Source organism: Aquarana catesbeiana, linkage group LG11 (genome assembly GCF_042186555.1).
Source record: "Aquarana catesbeiana isolate 2022-GZ linkage group LG11, ASM4218655v1, whole genome shotgun sequence".
In the NCBI taxonomy this organism is placed as follows: domain Eukaryota; kingdom Metazoa; phylum Chordata; class Amphibia; order Anura; family Ranidae; genus Aquarana; species Aquarana catesbeiana.
In genome coordinates, this window is record NC_133334.1 from 174,464,630 (window position 1) to 174,479,652 (window position 15,023).

The 15,023-nt window shown below is 44.5% G+C and overlaps 1 pseudogene; it reads left to right on the forward strand.

Moving 5' to 3' along the window:
• The first annotated feature begins 370 nt into the window (after positions 1 to 370).
• LOC141113065 (5S ribosomal RNA) lies at positions 371 to 489 on the forward strand (annotated as a pseudogene).
• Positions 490 to 15,023: the final 14,534 nt, after the last annotated feature.

Genomic DNA, 15,023 nt, shown 5'->3' on the forward strand with positions numbered 1-15,023 from the left:
TTATCCTATGGTGGAGGAAATTCACTAAGTAGAGTATACCAGCAATTAATGCTGCTATATCCTCTGTGAATAAGAGCATTTGTTCGGCAGACAATGCTCAAATGCTTAGGCATCCAACGGATAAAATGTTGGAATTCCTGTTAAAAAAAACACAATTTTCTCTGGCAGATTGAGCAGCCTGCGCTGACAGAAATCGCATAATCATTGTGAGGCCAGTTTAACAGGTGTTCAGGTATCCTGCTCAGCAGGCCCAGGATCTGGCAGCTTTATGTTTGCAATAATTGCTTTATGATTTTGTATTGTAGAACCTCCACAAGGTCCTCATGAAGGTGCTTGCTTATAAATTAGCCAAACGCACAACTGCTGAGATGCCTACGGCCACATCACCCTGAAAGCACCCGATCTCGTCTGATCTCAGAGGCTAAGCAGGGTCAGGCCTGGTTAGTACCTGTATGGGAGACCGCCTGGGAATACCAGGTGCTATACACGGTTCTGTGCACATTGTTGGTAACACAAACAGCTAAACGCATGAGTGCGTGAATGCATGTCAGCGGAGGATAAACTTCCTTTCACCATGCAGAAGCTTCTGGCTAGTCTTCCTTTTGCAGTGAAACAGCTATTTGAGAATGTTTGGATAATCCATCCAAAGAAATTCTAGTGAGAAAAGTACCCCCTTTTGCCATTTAAGTAAAGGAGTATATATTTTTATTTTTAAAGCTCCTTCTTTTGTGCCAGCAGCATCAGCCTCCAGGCAGTCACGATGGCTTCCGCCGTCAGGTTCAAAAGGTAATCCTCAGAATTAACCCCAGGGACAAAAGAGCTCTTGAGGGAGGAAAGCTACAAGATACTAAAGCCTCATTTATGAGGAGGCGCCCTGCTCGCTCAATAGGGGGAATTCTTCTGCAGTTTTCAAGGATCTGATAGGAAGATGAATAGGGGACTTCTTCAATAGCTCCAAGGTACAAGCTGGAGTTCCAAGAGTTCCCGTCTCCTCATTTTTTCTCAGATCAAAACGTTCCTAAGGATCCAGAGGAAAAGAAGTCTTTCTCTCAAGCATTGGACAATTTTTTTTGGCAAAAGTGGTCATGGTGGTCCCCATGTAAGAGCAGAGGTTGGGGTTTGGTTAAATCCAAATGGACATTCTGGATCTCAAATGTCTAAACTCTTCCCCGTTCATCAGAAATTTCTATGCTTTGAGGTAGAAAATCTCAATTTCCAGTTCTACCTTTTTGGGCTAGCTACTGCACCTCAAGTGTTAATAAAGATCCTGGCTCCTCGTTTAGCCAGGTTAAGGGATCAAACTATAACAATACTAGCCTACTTAGACAATCTACTCTTGATAGATCAATCAGTAGCCCGTTTCAACCAAAGTCTGGTCACCGCAGTCAGCTACCTGGAATACTTTAGGTTGGATCCTCAACCTAGAGAAATCCTCCTTAAAACCATCAAGGAGATTGCAGTACTTAGGGCTGATCATAGATACAGTCCAGAAAAGGGTAGTTCTGCCCCAGCAAAGAATCGGTTCCTTAGAGGGACTGATTCGGTTGGTCAAAACAAAGAAGAATCCTTCTATTCATCTTTGCATGAGTTTATTGGGAAAAATGGTGGCTTCTTTCGAGTATGTTCCTTATGCGCAGTTTCATTCAAGACTGCTGCAAAACAGTATCCTTTCAACTTGGAACAAGAAGGTCCAAACTCTGGACTTCCCGATGCATTTATCCGCCAAAGTGCATCAGAGCCCCAATTGGTGGTTAATATCCAAAAATCTTCAAAAAGAAAAATCCTTTCTACCGGTTACCTGGAAAGTAGTAACAACAGATGCCAGCCTTTTGGGCTAGGGAGCAGTACTGGAAGAAGTGTCTGTCCAAGGGAAGTAATCCAAATCAGAGTTGACCTTGCCCATCAATATTCTACAGATTCAGGCAGTACGCCTGGCCCTAAAGGCCTGGAGGCTCAGACTACGGAATTATCCTGTTAGGATCCAATCCACCAATGCCACAGCTGTGGCTTATATCAATCACCAAGGGGGCATGAGAAGTCATGTGGCCCAGAGAGAGGTGAATCATATTCTGTCTTGGGCAGAAAACAACATCCCTTGCCTATCAGCAGTTTTCATTCCAGGGATGGGGAATTGGCAGGCGGACTACTTGAGTCGCCAACAATTGTTCCCGGGAGAATGGTCCCTTCACCCCGACATCTTTCTGTCAATATCCCAAAAATAGGGATTTCCGGACGTGGATCTGTTTGCATCCAGGTTCAAAAACAAGATCGACAACTTTGTGTCAAGGACAAAGGGATCCGATGACATATGGAACAGATGCCTTGGTCTTTCCATGGGATCAGTTTTCACTGATCTATGCGTTTCCTCCTGTTCTGTTGCTAACACGTCTCCTACGCAGGATCAAGCAAGAGGGAAAGGAGGTGATTCTCTTGGCCCCAGCATGGCCCAGGAGATCTTGGTTTGCCAAGATCATAAGGATGGCGTAGGGGACCCTTGGACCCTGCTCCCGTGGCCAGACCTTCTCTCGCAAAAGGTCCGGTGTTCCATCCTACCTTACAAACGCTAAATTTAATGGTTTGGCTATTGAGACTCACATTCTAAAGGACCGTGGGCTGTCAGCTTCAGTAGTTTCTACCTTGGTTAATACTAGGAAACCGGCCTCCAGAATCATATATTATAGAGTCTGGAAGGCATATGTATCCTAGTGTGAATCCAGTGGTTGGCACCCCAGGAAACATATCATAGGTAGGATCCTTGAGTTCCTACAGATGGTATCAGTAATAAAGCTGGCCTTGAGCACTATCAAGGGCCAGGTGTCGGCCTTATCGGTGTTTTTTCAACGATCACTTTCTTCACACTCTCTGGTTCGTAGCCTAAGCCAGGGGGTAACGCGGATTAATCCCCCAGTTAAGTTACCCCTGAACCCTTGGGACTTAAATTCAGTCCTGTTGGCTTTACAAAAACAGCCTTTTGAACCGATTCAAGATATTCCCTTGATCTTCTTGACAAGGGAAATTGTTTTCTTGGTTGCCATATCTTCTGCAAAGAGAGTATCAGAGTTGGCTGCTCTTTCCTGTAAAGAGCCATATTTGATTATTCATAAGGATAAGGTTGTATTGCTGCCTCATCCTAATTTTCTACCGAAGGTAGTATCGGGTTTTCATTTAAACCAGGATATTGTTCTGCCTTCATTTTTTCCAGAACTTTGTTCTGTGGAAGAAAAGCCACTACATTCTCTTGATGTGGTGAGAGCCGTCAAGGTCTATTTAAAAGCGACTGCTCAGCTTCGTAAAACAGATGTTTTGTTTGTGTTCCCAGACGGTCCTAAAAGAGGACAGGTGGCGTTGAAATCTACCATTTCTAAATGGATTCGTCAAGTGATTGTTCAAGCTTATGGTTTAAAGAGGAAAATTCCTCCTTTTCATATTAAAGCGCACTCCACCAAGGCTGTTAGTGCTTCTTGGGCAGTGCATCACCAAGCCTCCATGGCTCAGATCTGCAAGGCCGTAACTTGGTCTTCAATCCATACATTTACCACATTCTATCAAGTAGATGTAAAAGGTCATGAGGATATCGCCTTTGGGCGCAGTGTACTGCAGGCTGCAGTATAAGTCTTCTAGTCTCTTGCTGCCCTGCTTTTGTTGTGTCTCCCTCCCTTCAGTGAGAAAGTGGGTACAGAGGACGCTGTAGTGAATGATAATCATCGACTGATTGGTAATTCATAAACAAGCAGTAGAGTGAAATGTTCTAAATAAAATCAAACAGTGACATAAATCTTGAATAAAGTCACAAATGAAAGTGTACTTTCAAATCATTCACCTGGGCAGAAGAATAAGTCAATAAAGTCCCTCCATAGTGAAAAAATAAAACATGTGAGTCAGTGAAAAAATCGTTCATAGAAATCCACAGAAAGCACACAAATCTTCCAACTGTGATGATATCTTCCAACAAAGGCTAAATAGTCCTTCACCAAAACTTAGAAAAATCAACACCCAAGGTGAATGGATAAGTGATCTGCTTACCAGACCAATTTGACTTCTTTTATAGGAAAGATAGTCAAACAGCGCTTGTGCAGGATTGTGCCTGCTCACGTTGTTGGGAATGGAGATGGCAGGAACCTTCCTCCTCATGGGTACAGGCAGGATATATAGAGAGAGCAAGGGACATCCATAGCGTAATAACGTTTTATTAAATAAAATTAGATAAAAAGATGTAGCCAAATGGCTCCTTACATTTAAAAGTGTCTATCCAGGCACTGGGGCTGCTGGCGTCTCATAGAGAGTGATGTGTGGAGTCACCTCCGTGTCCACCTCCGTGGATGGCGTGCATTCCACCGGTTCGCGCCGACAACCAGCCGCACCGGAAATGGCGTAGGCAAAAAAAGTGACCAGGTACCGCCTCGACATACATTTCGTTGTTTACGTCCTCAGGAAGCGTATCTGGTCACTGGAGGTCACGGTTTTTATAATGTGGATGGTTACTAGGGAGAATGTATGCGCAGCCTCAGTCCCGGTCAGGGCAATGCAAGCTAAATCTCCACGTGGTTTAACATGAGATCCTTAGAAAAACATTAAAAGACAAGATAAAAGGAAGAAAAATTCTCTCCTGCCCCCATATATATGAAAGACTACTAATATAGTATTTTGAATTATATGGTATATCCCCATTAGTGAATTAAACATATTGAACCCTGTAATTCCAACAGGATCCCCTAGGTGGTAACATGTGTCCTAAAAACAATGCGCAGATCCCAACTGCACCCTGCCTAAGACAAACTTTACCGTATCCACCTATCACATACCAATGGAATGTATGTGAATGGTAGTGATTGTACAGCGAGAAAAATTATCTCCTGCCCCCACATATATAAGAAAGACTAATAATCTAGTATAATGGATAAGATGATGTATCCCTGTTATTGAATTAAACCACATTGAACCCTGCAATTCCATCAGGATCCCCTAGATAGTAGCATGTGTCCTAAAAACAATGTGCAGATCCCAACTGCACCCTGCCTAGGACAAACTCCAAAGTATCCACCTATCACATACCAATGGGATGTATGTGGATGGTAGAATTGAACAGCTACCTGCCTGAACTGTATAAATAACTAAACCCAAGTGATTGGGGATGGGTCATTAGACAGAAATCAGTTTAAGTCCAGCTCTATATTCATTCCCAATGGTTGCATAGTTCTTAATTTATAAATCCACTTGGTTTCATTTTTAGAAATCTCTCTTTTCATATGAGTCCCCCTCCAATGCTTGACAATCTTGTCAATTCCATAAAAAGTGCAAAGTGTAGGGTCACTGTTATGGTATAATTTAAAATGCCTAGAAACAATATGGTTTGGAAAACCTTTTTTGATGTTTGTTAAATGTTCATTTATTCTAGTTTTAAGTTGTCTCGTTGTTCGGCCTACGTATTGGAGGGAGCAGGGACATTCCAGCACATAGGTTACATGATCTGAATTGAACGTAATGAGAGGTTTGATTTTAAAATTCTCTTGAGTCACTACAGACTGGAATTGTGAAACTTTCCTGGAGGTTCCTGGCCTTTTCATTGTTCTACAAGCCTTACACCTTGTACAGAGGTGAAAGCCGGATCCATCCAGAAAAGTAGACAGATTTTTGGGGGGGTCTGGTACATTTCGGGCTATTCTATTTCTCAACCCTGGGTATCACATACCTGATCGGAGGCTGAAGTGCTGGGAGAGCTTCCCTTGCGACTAGGTGCAGAGCGCCCCCTGGAGGTGGTACAGGGGGAGCTATACTCAAAGCGGCAGGGGTCGCTGGCTGCGGCAAGCTGAGATGAAGCAGAGAAGTCCACTGGTGGGCAGCTGACGAGCAGGGTAGACTGCTAGGCAGGGGTACCTCGGAAGTACCAGATGAGATCGTACAGCAGGAAGTACCAGGAGCAGTGTCAGGAGCCAGGCCGGGGTTCATACACAGGACAGCAAACAGTAGCAAAGTCTATAGAACAAGCCAGGGGTCATACACGGTGCAGCGGATCAAACAGTAGCAAAGTCCATAAAACAAGCCAGGGGTCATACACAGTGCAGCAGATCAAACAGTAACAAAGTCCATAAAACAAGCCAGGGGTCATACACGGTGCAGCAGATCAGAGCGGAGTAACAGGAACGAGCCAAGGGTCAAGCCGGGGTAAGTACAGATCAGATAGGTCAAGACAAGCCGGGTCATTTAGCAGATAATCCAAGACAACAGGAACAGGAACTGAGGAATACACAGGAAGCTGAAGATCATGCAGCAGTTGGTGACTGCTGCAACATGCTTTAAATAGTATGCTTGGTGCCTGGAGTCTCTCACGTGGTGTGTGTGATTTGGCGTGCAGGTGTTCGCATTAGTGCTGGAGAATTTGTGTTAATTGATACAGGATTCTGCTGGCCATAGATGTTAGTTCTCCTGCGAGTTAGTCCCTGACACTGGGGCTCTCCTATAGATAAATCTAGGCTTAGAAGGGATTGAGGGTAGTAGATCCTTATCTTTTAGCAAAATAGACCAATGTTTTTTAATTATGGCTTTGACTTGTTCGTTAACTTGTTCGACTTTCTTATATATGTGGGGGGCAGGAGAGAATTTTTCTTCCTGTACAATCACTACCATTCACATACATTCCATTGGTATGTGATAGGTGGATACGGTAAAGTTTGTCTTAGGCAGGGTGCAGTTGGGATCTGTGCATTGTTTTTAGGACACATGCTACCACCTAGGGGATCCTGTTGAATAAATTCTCCCTAGTAACCATCCACATTATAAAATCCGTGACCTCCAGTGACCAGGTACACTTCCTGAGGATGTAAACAACGAAACATACGTCGAGGCGGTACCTGGTCACGTTTTTTTGCCTACGCCATTTCCGGTGCAGCTGGGTGTCGGCACAAACTGGTGGAACGCACGCCATCCATGGAGATGGACGCGGAGGTGACTCCACACATCACCCTCTATGAGACGCCAGCAGCCCCAGTGCCGGGATAGGCACTTTTAACTGTAAGGAGCCATTTGGCTACATCTTTTTATCTGATTTTATTCAATAAAACGTTATTACGCTATGGATGTCCCTTGCTCTCTCTATATATATCCTGCCGGTACCCATGAGGAGGAAGGTTCCTGCCATCTCTATTCCCACCAACTTGAGCAGGCACAATCCTGCACAAGCGCTGTTTGACTATCTTTCCTAGGAAAGAAGTCAAATTGGTCTGGTAAGCAGATCACTTATCCATTCACCTTGGGTGTTGATTTTTCTAATGCCGCGTACACACGGTCGGACTTTTCGTCTACAAAAGTCCGACAGCCTGTCCGACAGACTTCCGGCGGACTTTCGGCGGACTTGCAGCAGACTTTCTAACGAACGGACTTGCCTACACACGACCACACAAAAGTCCGACGGATTCGTACGTGATGACGTACACCGGACTAAAATAAGGAAGTTCATAGCCAGTAGCCAATAGCTGCCCTAGCATGGGTTTTTGTCCGTCGGACTAGCACACAGACGAGCGGATTTCGGGTCCGTCGTAGTTACGACGTAAAGATTTGAAGCATGTTTCAAATCTAAAGTCCGTCGGATTTGAGGCTGAAAAAGTCTGCTGAAAGTCCGGAGAAGCCCACACACGAACGGATTACCAGCCAGCTTTAGTCCGTCGGCGTCCGTTGGACTTTTGTAGACGAAAAGTCCGACCGTGTGTACGCGGCATAAGTTTTGGTGAAGGACTATTTAGCCTTTGTTGGAAGATATCATCACAGTTGGAAGATTTGTGTGCTTTCTGTGGATTTCTATGAACGATTTTTTCACTGACTCACATGTTTTATTTTTTCACTATGGAGGGACTTTATTGACTTATTCTTCTGCCCAGTTGGACGATTTGAAAGTACACTTTCATTTGTGACTTTATTCAAGATTTATGTCACTGTTTTATTTTATTTAGAACATTTCACTCTACTGCTTGTTTATGAATTACCAATCAGTCAATGATTATCACTCACTACAGCGCCCCCTATACCCACTTTCTCACTGTCTAGAGGAGCACACCACTCCTTCCAGGGGAGCAGCAGTTATTTTTTAGTATATTGTTTAGTTTGCCGCAGAGTTGTACTTCTATTCTCCCTCCCTTCAGTTGGCATTGCTATGGGACATCCCACATAGTAACTACTATGGCTCTGTGTCCCCTGATGTATGAAGAGAAAATCCTTTTCTTTGAAGTACATCAGGGGACACAGAGGTCCCTCCCTTCTTGGTATACACGTGTATTGCTACAAAACTGAGGTACTCCCAGTAGTGGGAGGGGTTATATAGCGAGTGCACTTTTTGTCTTAGGGGGTGCCAGTGTTCATCACCTGAAGGTGGCCTATAACCAACATAGTAACTACTATGGCTCTGTGTCCCCTGGTGTACTTCAAAGAAAAGGATTTTACAGGTAAGCTGTTTTAAAAATCCTATTTTTGCTCCTTTTTTATTGCTCTCTGGGTACAATAGAGGGTCCTGGCTTTTGTAAGGACACTTTCCCTATCTGAGTTGCCAATTTTTAGTTTTTAGTTTAGTTAGGGTGTATTATTATTCTTGTGATCTGTTCAGGGTCTCCTTTTATACCTATCATGGCCGTTAATTTTAAAATTTTGTCCTACAATGTAAGGGGCCTCTATTCCCTGGCAAAACGAGGTCACCTCTGATAGGAATTGTTTCACCTGTCCCCAGATGTTGTACTTTTACAGGAGACGCATTTCACGGCCAAGTCTACGCCTCGTATGTCTCTCATTATCTTTGATCAATGGTTTCATGGCCCCTCCCCTGTTTTGAAGGCTAGGGCGGTTTTGATAGCCATACAAAAATCCTGCCTCTTTTCCTTGCAGTCCATGCTGGCTGATTCTGAGGGCCGTTTCCTGTTTATCAAAGGGCTGATTCACAACCATATATACACATTTGCCAATATTTATTCCCCTAAATCACGCACAGTCCATTTTCTTTCTATGACCCTCAGGAGGCTAGCAGACTTCTAGGAAGACCTGTTGGTATTGGGAGGGACTTCAATGTCACTCTCAACCCTAGACTGGACACCTCCTCAGGCAAAACCCTTTTGTCTTTTAGGGCTCTTAAGCATGTTAAACAATTGCTACTTACCCTCCATCTGGTGGACAGTTGGCTTGTAATGCACGTCAATGACAGAGATTACAGCTACTATTCCAAACCCTTTGACCCCTATTCTCATTTGGATCTACTTTTTTATGGATCAATTTTTTCTGAACAATGTTGTATCCTCCACTATAGACTCTATAACCATCTCTGATCACTCCCCTGTGAGATTGACCCTTCGCCAAGTAGCTGCCCACCATTTTGAGAGGACCTGGACACTTAAAGAGTAACTCCACTTTTGATGAGGAAAAACATTCACCTCTGGGTGATCTATGTACATTACAAGGATTTTAACAAACTTTGTTGCAGATTCCTACCTTTTGTTATTCTGAAGAAATCCCTGTGTATGTCTGTGTCTATGTGGGAAAGTGAGTCTAATGGGAGTGGTTTCATAAATATCAATCAGCTGTGCACATGCGGGGCTCTAATGAGGAAAGCTGCTGGGCCTGCACCCCTTTAGCCATGATTTATTGGAATTATCTCACCAAAAATGACATTTTTGTTGCAGGGGATGCCTGATATCTGACTTGTATCTTAGGGCAGACTTCTGGCAAAGATGATGAGCCAATCACACAAACAGGAAATTATGTTTCTGGGGAGCGTTCTGTACATATTCTGTGTACAGAACACCTCCATGTGGCCTACATTTTCAGAAAATTACAGAGCTGCAGATTGAAAGGGAAAGGTCATTTTTAATAACATTCAATTACAATATGACTCAGTCGCAATTGTATACGCTATATTATTTTTTCTTTATTTGCTATTTTTTACCCCACGAAAGTGGAGTTACCCTTTAATGAGGCCCTTCTAGATGGTAAGGTAGTCTTAGAGGCGGTTTCTTACTTTCTGACATCCTATTTTGAGCTCTATTCCCCCAGGGAGGTGTCCGGTCAAGCAGTCTGGGAATGTCATAAGGCCATCATCGGGGCGGGGGGGGGAATTGATTGCCCATAATTCCCGCATTAGACATGGAAAACAGAAGGAAATTGCAGAGCTACTGAACAAGATTCATGATCTTGTGGTTAAGCATATGTAGCACCCTGATGTTTAGGCAGGGTTGCTTCTAAATTTACCTGCCAGGTGTAGTTACCTTGGTTCATTGTTAGGGATCAATTGAGTTCACCCTAAGTCTGAAATTGCTTCATTTCTCTCTTCTGCCGCTAGGTGGCCAGGTACCTGGTGACATTAGATAAGACAAGGGCAAAGCAAGGACAGATTAGGAGTATTTGGGGTATCTCAGCCAATGGGCAGGGGTTTTCTTAAATCCCTTGGCCTGCTCGGAGAACCTATATATTTGGGTGGAGTCAGGTGATCGTGGCTCTGTGCCACCTGGATGTCTGTCTGGGTGGACGTGTGTTGCAGTGGCGGTGCGTCCACCCATTCCGCCCCTCTCTCCTGCCACCTCCCTAGCACCAATAGATAGATTCATGCATTGCATGAATCTATCTATGGCCGCCGCTGCCACCCCCTATTCAGGCACCCGGGCCCTTTTTGGGGGCAGAGCGCCTGAATTACAGTGGCGGGGGGTGGTTTTGAAGCACCGTCAAAAAAGGTGACCTGCGAGCGCCATGCTGGGCGCTCTCAGGTCACTCAGCTGTGTGTTAGAAAAGCGAATAAATATTCACTTTCCTAACACTAAACCGCCTCTCCAATAATCAGGTGCTTGGATACCCGTCACCTGATTGGCTGAAACGACAGGTGCTGTGATTGGACACCAGGCGTCCAATCATAGCATAGGCTGGGAAGAGAAGACAGGAGAAGACATTGAGGAGCTGTCCCACCGAGACAGGTAAGTGCAGATGGCGGGAGGGCAGGGAGCACACTGGCAGCATTTGATATGGCACAGTGGCTGCGTTTGATGGGGCACAGTGGGAGCACTTGATGGGCACAGTGGCAGCAATTGATGGGCACAGTGGCGACAATTGATGGGCCCAGTGGCGGCAACTGATGGGCACAGTGGCTGCGTTTGATGGCACAGTGGTGCCAATTGATGGGCACAGTAGCCTCGTTTGATGGCACAGTGGCTACATTTGATGGGTAGAGTGGCAGCAATTGATGGGCACAGTGGCTGCATTTGATGGCACAGTGGCTGCATTTGATGGGCACAGTGGCGGTAATTGATGGGCACAGTGGCGGCAATTGATGGGCGCAGTGGCTACGATTGATTGCACGGTGGCTGCGATTGATTGCATGGTGGCTGCGATTGATGGTACAGTGAGGCTGCAATTGATGGGTTTATTTCAGAATTTTTCAGTTTGTTTGCGCCCCCTCAAAAATTTTGAGCACCAGCTGCCACTGGTGTGTTGTATTGCCTGGGCTGCTAGTTTGGGCCTATCCTGGGCACATCTGGCTGCTAGGCTGTCTGAGGGCCTATCCAGAAGCAAGAGAGCAGCGTAGGGTTGGGACTGCGGCTTGCATTTCAACCAGAAGTGACGGTTCTGCCGGCCGGAGAACCTGTCATGGTCGGACGTAGAGGGGAAGCAGCCTCGACTAAGTGACCAACCAACTTATTACCAGGGGCCACAGTGAGTAGCTGAAGCAAGTAACAGAGCAGTATTCTCACCAACCGGGGATGGTGAAGAATCGGGAAACTTCAGCAGGTGTCAAGCCAGGGACCCAGCCAGCGGAGGTGACGATTGCAGAGCAACCTTGTATGTCAATCCAGGGACCGAGCAGGCCAGTGGGGTGAAGCTTGGGAAGCATCTGGAGTGCCAAAGTAGGGGCCCAGCAGAGAAACGGGGGTGACGCTTGAGGAAAATACTTAAGTGAAGATTGGAAGAGCTCAAGGGATTCGGTGGCAGTGAATCAGCAAATCTAATGAGAGAGGCTGGGAGCTCAGTGGGTTGAGAACCTAAAAGAAGTGACCGTAGAGAAAGTAAAGGAGTTTGTTACAACTTGTGTATATATCTAGATATATATATATCTAGATATATCTATATATATATATATATATATATATATATATATATATATATATATATATATATATATATATATATATATATTTGGGAATGTTAGACCAGTTCTAGGGGCAGACTGTCATATCCACATTCCTAAGAAATCGATTAAAACAAAATTTGAGAGAGCACCACTCTCCCATAAGGTGATGGGACTTTCACGGATATGTCACTGTCTCTGAGGTAAGCACATACACAGTGAATAATAAATAATAATAAAATATACATTTATTACAAAATATACAGAGCATAAAAATTCTTTGATGGTAACATTAGGCCATATAAAGCATTGACCAAGAATGATACTCAATCCATATAAAAGCTTGAAGGATGCTTGTGTGTACAGTAAGCTGATGCGTTTTGCAGAATCCTTATCTGCTTCTTCTGGGCAGCTCAATATGTATCTTATTCAAATTGCAAAAACATCATAAAAATAACATTAGTATCATTAGTATCATTTACAATTTGTTCATCATATACATATGGAACTTAGTAACATTAATATAAGTGCTCACCAAATTCTATGACACTGACTCTGTGCAAACTGCAGCATCAAAAAGAACGAACGGACCCTCATCCGGTAATCAGTGATGTCAGAGTCACCGAACTGGTCTGGTGGGCATCGGATCAGGGCAAAATGGTTATAAACCAATAGTTATCTACAATACCAGACATATATATTCAGATGCAAAATCCTTTATATCATCATATATGTAGAAGCATCAAAACAGACTACATCTACACTAAATACTATGTGACAAGAATGTGGGAAGAGGGGGGGGGAGGGAAGGAAGAGAAAAAGGAAAAAGAAGGGGGAGGGAAAAAAGAGGGGAGGGAAAAGGATGATAAGCCAACCGGTTCATATATCCATATACACAAAACAGTATATCCCCATTAAATAAAACAAAGGGTATTCCCGCGCTCATTAATGCCCCGTACACACGGTCGGATTTTCCGATGGAAAATGTCCGATCGGAGCGTGTTGTCGGAAATTCCGACCGTGTGTGGGCTCCATCGGACATTTTCCATCGGATTTTCCGACACACAAAGTTGGAGAGCAGGAGATAAAATTTTCCAACAACAAAATCTGATCGCGTCAATTCCGACCGTGTGTGGCCTGTTCCGACGCACAAAGTGCCAGGCATGCTCAGAAGAAATTCCGGCACGGAACAGCTCGTTCTGGTAAACTTAGCGTTCGCAATGGATACAGCACTTTCGTCACGCTGCAATGTTAAAAATGGTTTAATACAGCGCAATCTCTTCTTCTTTATAATGTGACAAGAATATAGTAGTTTTGCTGCTCATATTCACACACACTTCTCACAAACTTATTTCGTTACTATTTATCGGGATTCCCTCAATATATTTTGATTTCTCACATCTGACAACATTTTTTTTTTTTTTTTTTTTTTATTGGCTTTAATGTAGATTCTTTTTTTGTGTTTGTATTTTTTTGAAGGGTGTTTTTTTTTTGGGATTTTGATTTGTACTCCCGAAAATGTTTGTGTGTGTTTTTTGTGTCAAGTTCCCACAACACCATTGATATGTTGTTCTATTTAATCTGTAGGAGATTGTTTGGTGTTGTTGTCCCTTGTTAATTTCACATTTTATGTTAGAAATGTACCTGAATCGTCACCAACAAACTGTCCTTTTTGGATGAAAACACACACAGGAGAGTATACTTTCCCTAAAAAAATTTTATTAAGGGCTCACAACTAAACAAAGAGGGAGGCAACGCTGGAGAAACCGCAGAAGTGGGTGAAGCCTTGGACCCCCAGGGCAGACATCAACTATTTCAAAGCAAAATTGGTGGCCTGAGGAGTCCTTATCTAAGGGAGGGCAGTCTGGTCCAGAAGTCCCAGAGATCCGGAAAGCAGCAGATGACATCTGTGTCCCCAGGCTGTGGTAATACGAGAGACTGCATCTTCTGTCAGACCAGACTGAACCCAGGGCAATCACTCTCAGGTCTTCTTTCCACGCTTCCTTCCACGCGGTGGCTGTGGTGGTGGAGTTGTGGCAGCAGGAGGAGGAGGATGGTCCAACTCAACCACGTCGGTCTTGGGTGTTAGTTCCCCACTCACCCCCTTACGTAGGACTTTATACAGAAGGTCCTCACAGAGCTTGCGTTGACCCTCCTGCATGCCCTGCAGTTTGGTGGCAGCCATGCAGGCAAAGGCCTCTTCAGGAGTGGGTAAGGCTCGTGGGGACGCCGAAGCCTCCTGAATCAGCCTGAACGCAGAATCCTGCACGGGACTCGGAGTCGTCTTCCTGGCTCTTTTATATGGAAGGCGGAGGGGAGGAACCTGAGATTCAGTCAGGCTGCGACTTGTCCCAGGCTTCTCCTGGCTGACACTTAGCCCCGCCTCCTCCTGGCTGCCACTAATCCCCGCCTCCTCCTGACTGCCACATTCCACAACCTCCTCCTGGCTGAGGTCTTCCTGTGTATGAAAAAGGGACATAGTTTTAGTATTTTATTCATCAATCACACACAATTTTCACCTCCTGACTGTTGCAAATTGAATGTTAACAAATATAACAGACTAGCATTCTGAGCCCAGCATTTTTCATTCTTGTCCCAATTATTTTTGACCACTACTGTCTATTGATATGTAAAACACTTTTTTCAATCAGCAATTAGTGATCAATAATAACATCTAGTAAACATCATTTATTTATTGACCAGAAATCTGTAGAAGAATGCTATACCTGACTCCAGCTGGGCTCCTCCACTTCTTCCTGGCTGGAAGGCCCAGGTTGGACATCGGAAGCCTCAGCTGGGGTGGAAGGAAGCGTGGAAGGAAGAGTGGAAGGAAGAGGGGAGAGGGATTCCCTGACTTCAGTGTGGTCTGACAGAAATCGCAGTCTCTCATAGTACCACAGCCTGGGGACATAAACGTCATCTGCTGCAGCTCCGGATCTCT